General features: G+C 37.7%; 1 protein-coding gene and 1 pseudogene across 4 annotated transcripts in view; both read right to left on the reverse strand.

Moving 5' to 3' along the window:
* The window catches only part of CCDC91 (coiled-coil domain containing 91), a 288,769-nt gene that overhangs the window by 120,968 nt on the left and 153,309 nt on the right, over positions 1-14,492 (reverse strand). The gene's annotated exons all lie outside the window — the stretch shown is intronic.
* LOC102473184 (retinitis pigmentosa 9 protein pseudogene) lies at positions 46-844 on the reverse strand (annotated as a pseudogene).

The following is a 14,492-nucleotide window of genomic DNA, read 5'->3' on the forward strand; positions in this document are numbered from 1 at the left end:
GGCACTGAAAGCTTTCCTGGCTGAAACCAGATACCATCAAGAGCTTGCACCCAGGAAAAGACAAGTCACTCTCTTGTGGCTCAAGTCTCTCTAGAAGTAGTTAAGAATTCATAGCTGTGAGGCCAACTCTGCTCCTCTCTTGCGGTCTCTTGTCCCATTTCTGTCTAGAGGCATCCTCCTCTGTTCTTTGGCCACAGTGTTTGATTTTGAGGAGAATGTTGAACCAGTGAAGTCCTTGTCACTTTGTGTCTGAACTCTCTTCTGACTTGTAAGACTTGTGCTTTTTTCCTTTCCTTTCTACCTTTTCTTATGTTTTTCTTTCTTCTTCTTGTGATGCTCTCTTCATTCTGAAGAACTAGAGCTGCTCCCACAATCAACGGAGGTAGAATCTTCCAGTAACTGTTTTAGTTGCTGCATCCTTAAATTTTTTTCATGTCTTTTATTTTCCTGTGCAGTTGCATAAATGGAATCTTCATGTGCTACTCTGAGCTGTTATAACCTTTGGTTGCCTTTGATAAGGAATGAATAGGTATTTTTTTGTTGCCTGTTCAGTGACCATAACATTTATAATGCCAACACGGCATAAATTTGATTTCTTTCCCAGTGTCATCCAAAGTCCTTTCATTGGTTCAAGAGCCCAAAATCCCCTCGCATGTTCATTGCCTAGTACATCTGGTACACAGTCTTTTGGCTTAGTCTTGTCTTCCTTGATAACCTCAGGAGGAGGTTCTTCATAAAAGGATTCCAGGTGTTTGAGCTGCTGCAGCTGCTGTGCATCCTGCAACTGCTGCTTCCACTGGTGCCACTGTGATGCCTGCTCAGGGGGCTCCTGTGGCCCCCGCATCCCTCACTCTCCCGAGATCACAACACCCTGGTCAGACCTCCTATACTTTCATACTTGGCATGAGAATATCCCTAAACCCTTGGAATAAGACTGTGGGCATGTGTGTTTTGAAAAGAATCTCACAGACCTGGGAACCAGCAGTTAGTGTAATGGCTATGTCGCTGGACTCCCACGTAGTCGACCGAGGTTCGCGTCTCGGACCCGGAGGCTTAAAATCCACGCCAGGCGCGTGTGCGTGCATGCCCAAGATCCTGAGAGGAGAATGGAGGAGAAGGGATTGTGGCGTGGCCATTCCCTCTGGGAAGTGATTTCTCGCTTTCTGTCTCTCTGTTTCTCTCTCTCTCTGGCGAGCGCACGTGCCTATAGTGAAAAACCTCTCAAAAAAAAAAAAAAAAAGAATCTCACAGACCTGATCCTCCTGCCTCAAGCCTCCCAGCAGCTGGGGCTACAGGTGCATGCCGCCAAGCCCAGCTCCTTTTAGACACTGGCCATGAGCTCACCATCTTCTACCCTCAGCCTCCTGAGCAGCAGAGATTATAGGTGCGCCTGAGATTTTGGGGTGGGCTGGCGATAAAACTTGGGCCTCTCAAGTGGCCTCTGTCTACCACACAGCAGCATCCAGTGTGCAAATGGGGCCTGGAATCAGACTTTGGTGAAATCAGTTGACAAAGGAATACTTTATTGCTGAATGAGTATCTGTTAGACATGAAGTGAATTTCAGGAACATAGCTCTTTTCATTTGTATTTTGTTTCTCTGAAATGAAATTTAATTTAGCCCATATTAGTTACTATAAAAAAATGAAAATAGAAAAAAACACAATTAAAGTATCTATACAGTGAAAGGAGGCATAGAGTTCCTAAAATGAATGCAACTGTGATAAATTGGAAAGCATTAGACTTTTTAAAAATAATGAACTGTCAGCCTTAACTAGATACTTCCAAAACATAGGATAATCTACATAAATTCCATTAAAAGATTAGTATATGAGGGACCAGCAGATGGAGTAATGGTTATGTCACTGGATTCCCACATAGTTGACTGAAGTTCAAGTCCCAGAGCTGGTGGCTTAAAACTCATCCCAGGTGTGTGTGTGTGCAAGCCCAAAAGTCCAAGAGAAGAATGGAGGAGAAGGGAGTGCAACATGACCACACCCCCTGGAGGGTGATTTCTCACTTCCTGCTTCTCTGTTTCTCTCAGTCTTTTGGGCACAAGTACATGCCCTATAGCAAAAATCTCTTAAAAAAAAAAAAAGACTAGTACATAATACTGCATAACATAAATGAAAGAATCTACCTATAAAGGGGAGAAATAATTACTGACATCAAAATTTTTGGCTTTCTTGGGAATGAAGTCTTATACCCTATAAGTTTATTGATTGGCTTTACCACAATCTAAATTATGCATTCTGTATAAAATTAGGGAACTTAATAAAAGAATAAAGACAATAAAGATAAAGACATACACAGCAATGTTCCTTATAAAGTACAAAAACTAGAACATTTTAAATGTCCAACAAAGGATATGATAAAATTAATTAGGGTATGTCAACTAAAGGAAATATCATGAAGAAATTAAAATTTTAAGTATAAAAACCATGCATCAGACTAAATATATCTATAAAGTACTGTTACTTTTAAAAGCCATAAAATTATTTAAAGTCATCACAATATGTAATTTTTACTTAACTATGTAAAATAATGTGCACCTGAATAAATATTGAAATGACCACAAAAAAAGGAAGACTGATTTACTGGAGAACTGAGGAGAAATTTTATTATCTAGCATTATTTTAATAAGAATTCAAAGCACAAAATACAGAACAGTTCTGTAAAAAGCAGCAGGACAAACACAGGAGGGGAAAAGTGGTGTGTACTTGATAATAACTGAATTATCAAATGTATTTTTTTGTCTCCCAATTTTACAAAAAAAATTTAATTAAAAACTATTTAAACATTGTAAATGTGTGACCAAATATGATAATTAGGGTTGAGTAATGAAAAGAGATTGGTAAGTGTCATTCCTGAAAATTTTTTAAATTCTAAATAAAATTCTGTACTGAATTAGAACATTAATGGGTCACGCTTAACTACAGCACAGAGCAAGTACAAGTCATTCCTGGCATGAGCAGATTTCTCGAGGTAACCAAATACAAAGCCAAATATTCGGAAAGGTACTCTTCTCAGGTAAAGGGATTCTAAGAAAAGCAGTGAGGAGAGATGAAACCAAGCCACTCTATATATTCCTTTAGATCAGTGAATGTATTTGCTTTTGTAAATTATACAGGATCATTTTTAACATCTTTTTATCTGTAACATACAGAATGAATTCCACATGTCAGTCACTACTATCTTTAAGTTCCTATGTCAAAACGTGCATTTTTACTATTCCCTCCCATTGTCCTATTTCCACACTCTGCTTTGTAAGATACCAGCCTGTTCTTTGGCCTGTCTTGGCCTTTTTAAAAATCATAAAACTAAGTTGTATATTGAAGATTGTGGATTTTATGCACATCATTTCCTAGTGCAACCAAAAATAGCTACTGTAAAATAAGATAAAAATTAATATATGTCTGTAACATTATTAAAAATTAATATTTGTAGGGACAGTAGTTGACACAGATTAAGGTGGCTAGATCCCACATGGCTGACTGCATGGTTTGAGTCTCGTGGCAACTTGAAAAACATACCAGGTGCGTGTATGTGTGTGCCCCAAATCCCAAAGGAGTGTAAAGTAGAATGAACTGCAGTGTGGCCATCTCCCTAGGAGATGATTTTTCACTTTGTCTATCTCTCTCTCTCTCTCCAGTGAGCACACATGCCCTATAGCAAAACTTTTTTAAAAAATGAGTATTTTCTATAGTCTTTTCTAACTTATATTAAGATGGTCAACTAAATAAGCCAAATTTGGAAGGCTGTATAAAAATTCTTGGTTAAAATAAACCAAATAGAATAAAATCACTCAATATCAGAAAAGGCAAAAAAAAAATGTCCACTAAAATATTCTACATGGTATCTCTTAAAGATACATGTAGAGGTTGATTATACTGGGGCATGAGAAAATTTTTTGAGTGTAGCAGAAAAAAATTTTTTGAGAGGTTTTTTGCTATAGGGCGCGTGCGCTCGCCAGACAGAGAGAGACAGAGAGATAGAAAGCGAGAAATCATCCCCCAGGTGGGATGGCCATGCCGCAATCCCTTCTCCTCCATTCTCCTCTAGGGATCTTGGGCACGCACACACACGCGTCCGGCGTGAGTTTTAAGCCACCGGGTCCAGGACTCGAACCACGGTTGACTACGTGGGAGCCCGGCGACATAGCCATTAAGCTAACTGCTGGTCCCTCAGAAATGTTTTTTTAATCTTGATTTAGGCAGAAGTTACAAAACTGTTTCAGTCTACTGAATTCATAGAATGGAGTAAATATAATGAGTTGATTTTATTCTATGCGAATAATATTTCAGTAAACCTAAAGGAAAAAAATACACATGCACCTTAAGTAACTTAATTTTGTGTGTGTATGTGAACAAAATATTTAACTTTTATTATATCTATGTTTTAGGCATCATAGTTTCCATATAGCACATTGTACTTTTTATGCATGACTGTTCATTTGTTTCTTCATCTGTAAAATGGGGATAAGAGCTATTAACAGATCCATCCCAAAGGATTGTTTAAGAATTAATAAAATCATTTATATAAAGCACTTAAAATAGCATAGAGGAAATATTCAACAAATGTAATATACTAAAAAGAAACAATTTTAATCATCAAGAGTCATGTTTTGACATGTTTTTCCTGATTCGTATGTAATTTTTTTAACTTCTTCATTTCACGTTTTACATAGAGTCCCCATCATGATGTATAGGATGTGTATTTTTTTCCTTCAACAGAGAACTTCCCATTTTTTTGGTCTGTTAAATTTTTCTTCTTTTTCTATCTCCCACCCACCCTCTACCATCCATCCTTAGCTTTCATTTTTAACATACTGCTTCTCTGAACTCTCAAATACCGTTACTTTATCTTCCAGTCAAAACTCAGTCTTTCAAGTCCAATTAAAATGTCACCACTTTTGAGAAGTCTTGCCTGAAAACTCAGAAAGACTGCTCTCTTGCCTGTAACCCTAAGGCATCTTGTTTCTATCACTGGTGTAATGTTTATTATACTGTATTTCAATTCATTTCCTATTTGTTTCCCATAGTAAAGTTATCAGCTTTTTAAAGGCAAAGAATGTTTCATATTTAAAAAAATTCTTTGTAGTGCAATGCTTGGTCTATTAAAAGGGTTTTAATTCAGGTTATACTACTATAAATACTAGTTCAAGAGAAGATATACCAGTTACCCAAATGACTCCATAAAGATAACTTATAGGGGAAAAAAAAAGAAAGTATTGGGTTAATATCTGACTCTGATAAAACAGCAACTGTCTTTTTCTGAATCATGATGAAAGAAAAAAAGTAGTGGTCACTGAAAAACTGTACACAAACATTATTGGGAAGCTAATTAAATAACTTCCCTAAGTGCAACCTGACCAATGCTTTAACAAGGTTACAGTTTGAACCACACCAATCATCTGGTTTGCAAGATTTCCTGCTGGACATCAACACCAGCCACTCGTTAGACCCAAAACCACCTTGGGAAATAGCTGTGGCTAAGATTTACACAGACCAGTAATGGACTAAATTACTGGTTTAGTGGAAAAACAGGTCAGAAGCATATATAACATGACAGAAATTGGAAGGTCAATAAAAAGATTTATGTATCAGACTCCCTACCCCACTCCTCAAAAGTTAGCTGAGAGTTTTAAGACAGTGAGGTTGTTAGAAGACTTAAGAAAATTCTAGGTGTTCTCCCATACAAATGCATAATTATCATGAGATGCAAACTTGGGAAGTAACATCTTGGGACAGATGATCACATTTTAATATCTTTTAGATAGGGAACAAAGTAATCACAGCAAACATCTTTAGGATTTTTCCTTTAAAAAGTTATACATCAATCTAGAGAAGGCATGCGGAAAATAAAAAGACAATGCTTCTTTCTCCTCCATATGTAAAAAATATGCATTCCCTTGATGAAGATAATATCAAGGTGAACACTGTATTATTTACTATGACATAAAATACATACTTTAACATACTACATACTGTTCCCTCCCCAAAACAAACTATATTTTTATGAATGATACGAGGGCAAACCATAAGCACCATGAGTAATCATGAATGGGTAGAACATAATAGTGAAGAATTGTACTATTCAGTACTAACATCAATAAAGAGACTGAATGACCAACAAGACTGTTCAGAAAGATTTGGCCCTGATCCTGATTGGTCTATTCTAATTGCCGAAATTTAAAATTCTGTCCAGCAGAGTACTAGATATAGCCCTGACGTCCCCTAGAGCCACTATGCCTTTACAGGTCCTATTTGTAAGAATGGTATTTAATAAAACCTTTTCACTTAAGAAAGCATTTGGTGTTTGAGGAAAATTTGTAAAATGGCTAAAATAGATCATGAAAATGTATATTCAGACTTTGGATTTCAGTCCTGACATGTAAAGAGCTCCTTTAATCCTTTTAACAAGAAATGACTCCCCCAAAACAAACAAACAAACAAAAAGCTGAACAAACCAGACCACAGCTGATCTTTGGACCCATCATTATTGATGCAGGCAAATAACTAGCACCTCAAAATCTGGAGAACAGGCACGCCAGTGAATTACAACCAACACCCGCATACCTAGAGCAGAAGTTCCTGGAGACAAAGACTGGCAGGAATACTTACACGACAATTTTCAGAAATTGCTAGAAGCTGAATAAGGATGAGTATGAGAGTGAAAATTACCAGGAGCTGAAATTTTAGAGGGGTCCTCATAGTTTTCTGGATGTCCCCTCCATGAATCCCATCAGGATCTCACTATGAAGAGCCAAGAAAGTTCCCCTCATGGTTCTGGCAAGAGGAAGAGGAAAGCAGCCATGATGGTATAGGCCCAGAGCATTGCCACAGTAGAGGCCTATGATTTGGGGGGAAATGCTTGATTAGAGCCTTATCTAATCTAGGAAAGGGCATTAACAAGATCCTAGCTCCTTGCAGTCTTCCTGTCTCACAAAAAGGCAGGGGTGCTAACAAATACTTGTGAAGGTCACAGATTCAATGATATCGAGCCATAAAATGATAGAATGTTTCCCCTTCTAGCACCGCACTGTCCAACCAAGAGGGCTCAGGGCCCCTTCTAGCACCGCACTGTCCAACCAAGAGGGCTCAGGGGTATTAAGAGCAGGTGATACCTGAAGGAACTGTGAGACACAGTTTGAAGAGAAGCAAAAACAACAACAGAGACAAATGATACTGAAGGAATTCAAACCCCCTAACAACTTAGAGCAACCAACTACATTAAACAGAGCGTATCCTATCCAATTAACACACACCTTCCCACTAGAAGTCTGTTGATGTCAGCTCCTATTGCATTAACACATGACTTTGGTCTTTTAACAAAAATCCTCAGGCATGCTAAAGGACAAAAACGTCTAAAGGAGCAAAGAAAGCAGCAGAATCAGTTTCGGATATGATCGACTGTTTTGGAGTGATCAGACTGAGAACCGAGGATGACAATAATTAATATGTTGAGGAAGAATGTTATGGAAATATTAGACAATATGACAATGTATGGTAGAAACTCAAAGAATCAAAAGGAAATGCTATGAAATGGAAACACAAGAGGAATGACTTTGAAGGAATTATCAATAGACTGGATGTGGTCAAGTAAAAGTCTTAAGTCAGCGAAAACTCCCTACATTTGGTTCACAAATTTAGAGTTAGAAAGAAAATGAAAACAAAAACAAATCATAAAAGCCAAGAACTGAGATAACTTTTAGAAAGTGTGATATGTGTACTTTAAATACCAAATGGAAATGAACAACAGAATAAAGCATAGCAAATACTTCCAGTAATAATTGCCAAGAATTTTCTAAAACTAATGACAAACACCAAACTACTATTAATATAATCCAGGAAACTCAGGGAGTACTAAGCAGGATCGATACCAGATAATCTACTCACAGGTCTATGTATCATATTATAATGGCAAAAAAAAAAAAAAAAGGAGGAAATCTTAAAAGAAGCCAGACATACAAAGCACTTTATTTATAGGTAAGGCTGACTTATAGAGGAAAAGAATTATGGTACACTTCTTTTCAGAAATCACGTAAGTTGAAAAAGAGAAGAATGAAGTATTTAAAGGGAAACATTAAAATATTTGTGGAGGGAAAAAAGCTTACCAGAAAAAAAAAAAAGCAGAGATTTCCCAAACCACACATTAAACAATCCAGATTACAATAAAACCTATATAGTAGTACAAAAATGATAGTGTTTAGGCAAGAATAAACAAGACTAACGGAAAAGACTAGGAAAGCTTATAGGCAGGCCCTCATACGTAACAAGAAGGTCTTCAAAAAGTTCACAGAGGGACCAGCAGTTACCATAATGGCTATGCTGCTGGACTCCCATGTAGCCAAGAGCAGTTCAAGTCCCAGACCCGGTGGCTTAAACTCACGTTGGGCACATATGTGTATGTGCCCAAGATCCCGAGAGGAAAATGGAGGAGAAGGGATTGTGGTGTGGCCATCCCCCAGGGGGGGTGATTTCTCGCTTTCTGTCTCTCTGTCTCTCTTTGGCTTTCTGGCGAGCGCATGCACCCTATAGCAAAAACCTCTCAAAGCATTATGAAAAGAGCACCCATGACTTTCAAAAAAAAAAAAATTGCAAAAGTAAACTTGTACTTTTTTTTTTTTTAAAGACTTTTGCCGTAGAGCACATGCACTCACCAGAGAGACAGAGAGAGATGGTGAAAGGGAAAGTGAGAAATCACCCCTGTTTAAGAATGAGCATGCCACAATCCTTTCTTCTCCATTCTTTTCCTGGGATTTTGGGCACACATGTACATGTGCCTGGCATGGTTCTTGCCACCAGGTCTAGGACTCAAACCACAGTCAACCATGTTCAGCACCTTAACCACCAATCCACTAAGCTTGTATTTTTCCTTTCATCTTTCCACCAACGTTTGTAAGTTCCCTCATATAGTAACTATACCACATGATAAAGAAGTAGCATGAAATACTGTGTAAAGAAACATTATTTCATCATATAGGAACATAACATATAATTTAAAAGTAGCACAAAGGATACATTGTTTATTCAGTGGTTCTCAATCTTTAGCATGAATCAGAATCACTAGTAGGGTTAGTTAAAATGGTTTGGGGGACCAGTAGTTAGCGTAGTGGCTATGTCGCTGGACTCCCATGTAGTCGACCGCAGTTAGAGTCCCAGACCCAGTGGCTTAAACTCGCACTGGGCGCGTGTGCGTATGCCCAAGATCCCTAGAGAATGGAGGGGGAAGGATTGTGGGATGGCCATCCCCCCGGGGGGTGATTTCTCGCTTTCTGCCTCTGTCTCTCTGGCGAGCACACGCACCCTATAGCCAAAATCTCTCCAAAAAAAATAAATAAATAAAACAGATTGGCAGGCCCAAGGACAGAATTTCTGATTCAGTAAGTCTGGGTGATGCTACAGAACTCACTTTTCTAACAAGCTCTCAGGTAATGCTGACATTGAAGCTGCTGGTCCAAGGACCACTTTGAGAACTACTGCCTTGGTACTATCTCCCAGTTGGAGAGTAGGCACTGAGATATGTCACTGTAACCATTTAAGCCACAACGAGCCTAAATAAAATAACAAGGAAGTCTTTAATCACTACTGTGAAATAAGTAAGAGTTTAAAACTAAACAAAGCACAGACTTCTTGTTTCATTCTCCTCATTGAACAAGGCGCGAGTTGAAGACTGGTGGATCAGCAGACATGGTGGTGGTCATCTCAGTGGTTTGAGAGTCTCAAAAAAAAAAAAAAATTCCAGCATTGATGGACACCAGGGAATATAAATATGAACCCTAAAGAATAAATGGGGAGGGTGCTAGGAGTAGACACTACTGTATACTGAGCCAGAGCGGGGAAAAGTGTCTTTCAGGCCCTTCCCACCTCTCCAGGCAATACAGCCTGGGCAGAAGAAGTGCCTGTAGGAGACCTCTGCTAAAGGTCTCAGATAAAGGACCTAGGAATGGAGATGCCTGGGCTAGGAATGACTTAAATGTACACATTGTACTGGGTGTTAAAAATACGGGATTTGTATGTACACATAGCAACAGTTTGGAAGTTATAACACATAATGAGTAAGTAGATCTCAGAAGAATAGTTGTAAGGGAAACATAGAAAAGACAATGAGTTCTATACATAATACCATTTTTACAAAATAAAAATACATGCACACAAAATAACAACAGACTGCAATAACCCATTCAAATGAAAGCAGATATTAAACACTCTCAAATGGTTCTCCCAAAGGGAAGGAAGACATTGAGAATGGGAAATGAGGATAAAGTCCCATGTGCACAGAAACACCCATACACACACACACACACACACACACATATATATATGTATGTATGTGTGTGTATGTATATATAACCTGTGCAAAGTATATATTTTTTTTAAATTAAGAATATTCTTTTTGGGGCTGCCAGGTGGTGTGGTGGTTAAGGTGCTGGGATCTTGCATTGGGGACCACAGTTTGAGTCCTGGACTTGGCAGCTTGCTTTTTCACTTTCCCTCTCTCTCTCTCTTTCTCTAGTCAAATTAAAAAGCAGTAAGTACAATAAAATTAAACATTGGGTAATCAAAAAAGTCAGATGCATTTTTGCATAGGAAAACATTTTTTAAAATCATGCCTTTTCTGACAAACCAATAATTCTTTCAAAAAAATACTCTTTTCCACTTAAAACTACAGGGACCAGCAATTGGCATAATGGAAAAGTAGCTGGACTCCAATGTAGTTGACTGTGGTTCAAGTCCCGGACCCGGTAGTTTAAACTCATGCCGGGCGTGCGTGTGTGTGTGTGCCCAAGATCCCAAGAGGAGACTGAAAGAGAAGGGATTGTGGCGTGGCCAGGAGGGTGATTTCTTGCTTTCTGTCTCTGTGTGTCTCTCTGTCTTTCTGGCGAGTGCATGCACCCTATAGCAAAAACCTCTCAAAACAAAAACAAAAACCAAAAAACTAGGGTACTTAGCTTTTTTTTTTTTTTTAAAGGTTTTTGTCATAGGGTATATGTGCTCATCAGAGAGAAGCAGAGAGGGAAAATGAGAAATCACTCATCAAGGAGGATGGCCACATCACAGTCCCTTTGCCTCTACTCTCCGCTGAGAATTTGGGCATGCATGCACATGAACCCAGCATGATTTTAAGCCTCTAAGTCCAGAACTTGAACCACGGCCAGCCATGTGGGAATCTAGCACTTTAACCACCATGCCACTTGCTAGCCCCACTTAGCTCATTCTTTTTAAATGTCTCAAAAAAAAATCACTGTTTTCATTTGCACTTTTCTTGAACACAATTCCCCCTGGAAAGGCAGTTATGTACACGTGAACAATAGTTTGGTTCACAAATGCACTCTCTTCACTAACCTAGGGTTTCTGTTTTCCTTTAACAATGTCTTTTGCCAAAAAAAAATAAAAAATAAAAATAAAAGGTGATCTTAGTACTAAGGGAAATCAGTGAATGAAAAACATCCACAGGAATCAGAGAAGAAAGAAATTAAGCAGGATTTAAGAAGTTCTAATTGCACCTTCTCATCATTACAGTCTCCCCCAAGCAATAAGTAAAATTATTCTTTCTCTGGCTTATTCCTACTTTCTTCGTTTTCTGTTCAAAATGGAGTGTGTGCACATACAAGAGGGAGAAGGGGGGGGGAGAGAAAGAGACGGCCCCTCTGTGGGGCTCAGTCACACTGCAGTGCCCTTCCTCCAGTCTTCCAGACTGCCAGGCCTGAGTGTGCACTTACAGGCCCCACGTGTGTCAGGACGACTGGGCAGGGGATCTGAACTACACTCGGCATGTGCCTTCCAGCTCCACAGACCAGCACCTTACCAACTATGATACAGAAGCTGGGCCTCTGGCTTTTTTCTTAATGTGAACATTTATTTGTATTTTTTTTAAATGAGGATAATGATTTGCCTATTCTCTCCAAGAACACATTTAAGAGAAACAGAACTTGCGTGTGTGTGTGTGTAGTAGTAGTAGTAGTAGATTTCAATTTAAAATTTCACTTACATATTAACTCTCTTAAATTTACTGTATGTGGGAAATAAAGAAACATGAAGTATGTGGTAAGAGAAAAACAATTTTATGGCTAGCCACAATCTGCTAACATATCACTATATACATTTAGGGCAATAATTAGCAGTTAATAAAATGTGTTTTTCCTGGCAGGTAAATGCTCTTAAGGTACACTTTTCTGCCTATTTTATGAGAATGAGACTCAAGTGACCTTGATGGTATGGTAAGGATGAATTAGTATAATAACACCATAACACTTATAAAAAGTAATTCAATTAGTGTTTTATTGTTTTATAACCATTGTATATGAAGTTTAAAAAGAACTAGTAGTATCTGATGTTAATTAATTCTTAGGACATCTGAATTTTGATACCAACCCTTTAGCTTGTTAACTATCTAAGTATCAGTGTGAAAATGTAATTTCCAAAAAAAATTATTGGATTAAATATAACTGGATGAATTCTTTTTCAATCAATGAGAAAATTAAGTTTTGACTATGCTGATGTGGTTTAAAGTACTTTTGGCTATAAGCAGTAAAGATGATGACCACAATTCCTCAACATCTATATAACTATACAAATAAATGAATCATATGATTTATGAGAAGCATTTGGTATGCCTAAGTTAATAGGGTAATACAACAGATGCAAATACAGTTTTCCGCCACTTTCAGGGACTATATTAATAGCCAAACAAAACTTAAATAGACAAGGAGCGCAAAGCATGTACAGACACAGATGAACAGCAGCAGGAGTAACTAAGCATCCTTAAAAGGTTATATCAACATCAAAGATAAATTAAAACAAAATTACAAACTGTATCAGTCAAGGTTCTCAAGAGAAACAGAAACATTAATATATGTGAAGAGAAGGGAGGGAAATGTAGGAGAAAGGGATACAGATCGATTTTTTTTAAAGATGTTAACAGGATCACAGGAACTACCTAGTAGGAAATCTTTAGGATGAACAAGAAAGATGGAAACTCAAACAGGGCTTCCATGTTTTGGTATTGAGGAAGAATTTCTTCTTTTTCAGGAAATTGTACTTGTTTGTTCTGAAGGCCTTCAACTGATTAAATGAGGCTCACCCACATTATTCAAGTTTGCCTTCTCTACTTCAAGAAAACTGATGACAAATGTTAATCACAACTATAAAATACCTTTACAGCAACATCTAGGCTAATGTTTGATTAAATAATTGGGTACCATAAATATCAATCATCATACAACCTAGCAGGCTTTACTTAGCAAATTAACAGGTTTTATTTGTTTGGGAGGTTTTTGATGTTAATGCTAATTTTGCTATAGGACACAGAGACAGAGTGGGAAAAAGAAATAGAGAAAGAGAGAAAACACCCCCATGAGGAATGGTCACACCACAATCCCCTCTCCTCCATTTCTCCTTCCCTTTGGGATTCTGGGCACATACACACACACATGCATTTGGCATCTCTCACGCTACCAGGTCTGGGACTCCACCTATGCCTTTGGCCATGTGGGATCCTGCCACTTCAACCACCACACCACTGGCTTGCTTGAAGTAAATGGTTTTAAACTGTTGCTAAAAGCTTAATGAATGGTCACCTTCTTGTAAACTGCTATACAAAGAGTATTCTCCACATATACTAAAAGGTCTTAAGATGCTAATAATAATATTACAACAAAAATAATATATTTAACTACTGGGGTTTGATTTACCTTTATGTTCCGCAATTATCTTGATAGTAGAAATTATACTTTAAATTCTAATAATAGCCAGGGTTAGCAGGTAGCATGGTGTTCAAGGGTGCTGGACTCCCACATGGACTTCCATAGTTCGAGTCCCAGACCTGGCAGCTTGAAAATCATACCAGGTATGTGTATTAGCTTGCCAAAAATCTGGAGAATGGAGAAGATACTGCAGTGTGGCTACTTCCCCCCAGGGGGGTGATTTTTCACTTTCCCTCTCTCTGTCTCTCTCCAATGAGTGCACATGCCCTATGGCAAAAACCTAAAACAAAAACAAACAAAAAAATCTGTAATAGTCATATTAAAGTTCCCAACATTCTGTCATATTTATCTAAATTTCATGGAAATGTATATTATGAAAAAATTCTACAGATTTCAAAACATTTAAAACCAAAATAAAGTCATACATAAATTCCATTTTCCATAAACTTTTAGAAGCCCCTTGGATTTGTAAGAATGTATATACACAGACATATGTATTCATATATTTTAATTTTACCCCCAAATATTTTCTTACTTATTATTTTTGCAAACTGTTATCACTTCTCAAATTTCCCTCTCAAAATTTTTTCTGGATTTTGATGGCTTCCTTTGTATTTTGCACTAAGCATTGTTCTTACTTGATCTGCCCTTTTTCTTCTTTGAAAATGTCCATTACTTACATATTAAGTTGATAGCTTCATAATGAAGCCTTTTATATTTCCTCTTTAGTTTCCTTCTTTACTAATTTTCTCTGTATTATATATACATTCCTCAAATTATTCTTTT

Source organism: Tupaia chinensis, unplaced genomic scaffold, assembly GCF_000334495.1.
Source record: "Tupaia chinensis unplaced genomic scaffold, TupChi_1.0 Scaffold000028_1, whole genome shotgun sequence".
NCBI classification, from domain to species: domain Eukaryota; kingdom Metazoa; phylum Chordata; class Mammalia; order Scandentia; family Tupaiidae; genus Tupaia; species Tupaia belangeri.